At 44.3% G+C, this 2,775-nt stretch overlaps 1 protein-coding gene across 3 annotated transcripts in view; it reads left to right on the top strand.

The window, feature by feature from the left end:
• septin12 (septin 12) overlaps positions 1 to 2,775 on the top strand; it is an 80,267-nt gene that overhangs the window by 60,584 nt on the left and 16,908 nt on the right. The window lies entirely within an intron of this gene.

Consider the following 2,775-nt stretch of genomic DNA (forward strand, 5'->3'; position numbering starts at 1 on the left):
TGTGTGTGTGTGTGTGTGTGTGTGTGTGTGTGTGTGTGTGTGTGTGTGTGCGGTGCAGGCAGCTGTCTGATCAGGGAGCCGGTACAGTTTGGAATACAAGCCAAGAGAACCAAAAAGTCTGTTTGTTAGCATGTAGAGCTACACGTAGGACAAATCTAACCTAAAATAGCTGTCACTCCCCGATGTGGGTCGGGTGCAGGTTTGAGTCGCGCATGCTCAGATTTAAACGGTTTACGGCCTAAAGTGTCTTACTGAAATTTGGGAAATCCATAAAATAATGAACATTTCTCATTTCAAACAGTAACAGAAGATGGGAATCATTTCAAAAACGTTTTAGCTATCTATGATTGTTAGGTTGCCAACGTTAACTCAAAACACCATTCAACTGACAGGCTTTGTTGTGTTTGATTGCTAGCTTGTAGCTAAGCTAGCAGTTGTTTCAAAACATTTAGCTTGCTGGTTGTTTGGTTGCTAACGCTAGCTCAAAAACCATTCAACTGACAGGCTTTGTTGTGTTAGATTGCTAGCTTGTTGCTAAGTTTGCAGTCATTTCAAAAACGGTTTAGCTATCTGTTTTTTTTGTTGCTAACGTTTGTTGATTGGTAACTTGTGGCTAAGCTAGCAGTCATTTCAAAAATGGTTTAGCTATCGGGTTGTTTGGTTGCTAACGTTAGCTCTAAACTTTTGTTGTGTTTGATGCTAACTTGTAGCCAGCAGTGAACCGACTTGGCTAACTAGGTCCATTTTTTCTGTATTGACATTACAGAAGTCTCTCGTTAGCATCTTAAATTAGGGTGACCAGACGTCCCCGGTTTCCGGGGACAGTCACCGGTTTTGGTGACCTGTCCCCGGCTGGATCTGTCCCCGGAAATGTCCCCGGATTTCACTATGACTGACAGACCCGAAATTGGAATGAAAGAAAGAAAATACTGACAAAACGTAGCCGATAATCGCACACCCAACACACGCAGGCTCCAGGCAGCCAGAGACAGCGCTGCTCAAAGATGTTTTAGAAAGCCGTGTTTTACGATCCTAAAGTCACAGATTATTTACATGGAGTCTGGTGGGTTTAGCGAACACAATTTCACGGACTTTTATGCTTTAAAAAAGGATCTAAATCTTTAACAGAAAGGTTGAGCTCCTTCGAAATCCTTTCCGTAATGTTGTCAGACACTTAAAATATTAATCTGAGTCTGTCAGCAGCTAAACAAGCACTTTTATGAACGTAAATACAAGCTGGATAATTATCCCATTTACTCACGCTGCGGGGGGGGGGGGGGGGGGGACAGCTCTAGGTCTAATGTCCCCGTTTTAAGTTTTACAAAAATAAAAACATGACGTGTTTTGGAGGTAAATACGCCTCTGAGCTGAAAATGTCCCCGGATTTTGTCTGAGAAATCTGGTCACCTTATCTTAAATGCTACTTGTCGCAACTCACTTCTGCACTCGACTTACATTGGGAAGGGACACTCGCCTCCAACTACGGTACCGTCATGTCAAATGACAGCACTGGATGCCCGAAGAACAACAGAACAGATTTTGCAGCTGGAAACTGCAGCTTTCTCAGTCAGTGTAGCACACACAAGGAATTTCTAAACTACATTTCCCTTCAACACTGATTGACCATCCACAAAAAAATGGCCCATTTCTCTTTTAACTAAAAATCTTTCTTTTTAGTTTTTTTGGATGACTAAAAATAGTATTCCTTGGCAAGTTTAGAATGATGGTGTGTGTGTGTGCATCATGTTAGCCAACCGCTAAAATCCTCTCTGATTCAAACCCGCCACCCTGCTGTGCTTTGGCCAATCACAGAGCTCCACAGAGCGGTCGGCTTCTATCAGAGCCACTCAGCAAAGCTCTCCACTGTGGCAAGCTTGAAGTTTGGCTCACAGGATGGCCACCAGGTCACCAAAAGGTCACAGGATTTCACAACAGTTCTTTGTGTTTTCCCTTCTCCCTTGGAAGAAACTGGTCCTACATCTACAATAACATTGTGTTTAAAAAGCCACTCTGTGTGTGTGTGTGTGTGTGTGTGTGTGTGTGTGTGTGCAGTTCAGCTACACAGCAGGGTAACTGGACATGTTTGCTGTAACCACTCATAGTTACATATTCTATATACACGACATTCCACTTCCGGGATTGCTCCTGTGCCGCAGTAAATTCCTCCAAATCTATGTTTTTTTCTCTGATGTCCGTCCCCGTCCTCTGTCACTGTGTTGGCGCTCTAACCTGCGGCTGATTTCTGAGGACAAAGGTTACCTGGTCCTCAGATCTCTGCAGGGTAAATCCAGACCACTAGCTAGACTATCTGTCCAATCAGGGGTTTTTTGTTGACGACCAGGGTTACATAACATTAGTAGAAACGTCGTTGCCTTGTCGTCGCCTTGTGGTCACCTCTTTGTCACCTTTTTGTCGCCTTTTGTCTCCTTTTTGACACCTTTTTTGTCACCTCTCCGCCCCCTTTTTGTCTCCTTTTTGACACATTTTTCGCTGCCTTTTTATCTCCTTTTCGTCACCTCTCTGTCACCTTTTCAATTGAGCAGTGGCACCATGCCGCCATCTGGAGCTTAGCACCGCCCAGGATGATTGTGATTGGTTTAAAGAAATGCCAATAAACCAGAGCACGTTTTTCTCCCATCCCAGAATGCTGTGTGGACTAGCCAGACCTTGGTTTAGGCATTGATTTCGAGTGGTTAAGGGTTAGGATAGCCGGTTGGTCAGGGGATAGGACCTGAACAAATCGGGTAGCGTCACCTTGCATAAGCATGGACGCCT

Source organism: Etheostoma spectabile, chromosome 15 (genome assembly GCF_008692095.1).
Source record: "Etheostoma spectabile isolate EspeVRDwgs_2016 chromosome 15, UIUC_Espe_1.0, whole genome shotgun sequence".
Lineage (NCBI taxonomy): Eukaryota > Metazoa > Chordata > Actinopteri > Perciformes > Percidae > Etheostoma > Etheostoma spectabile.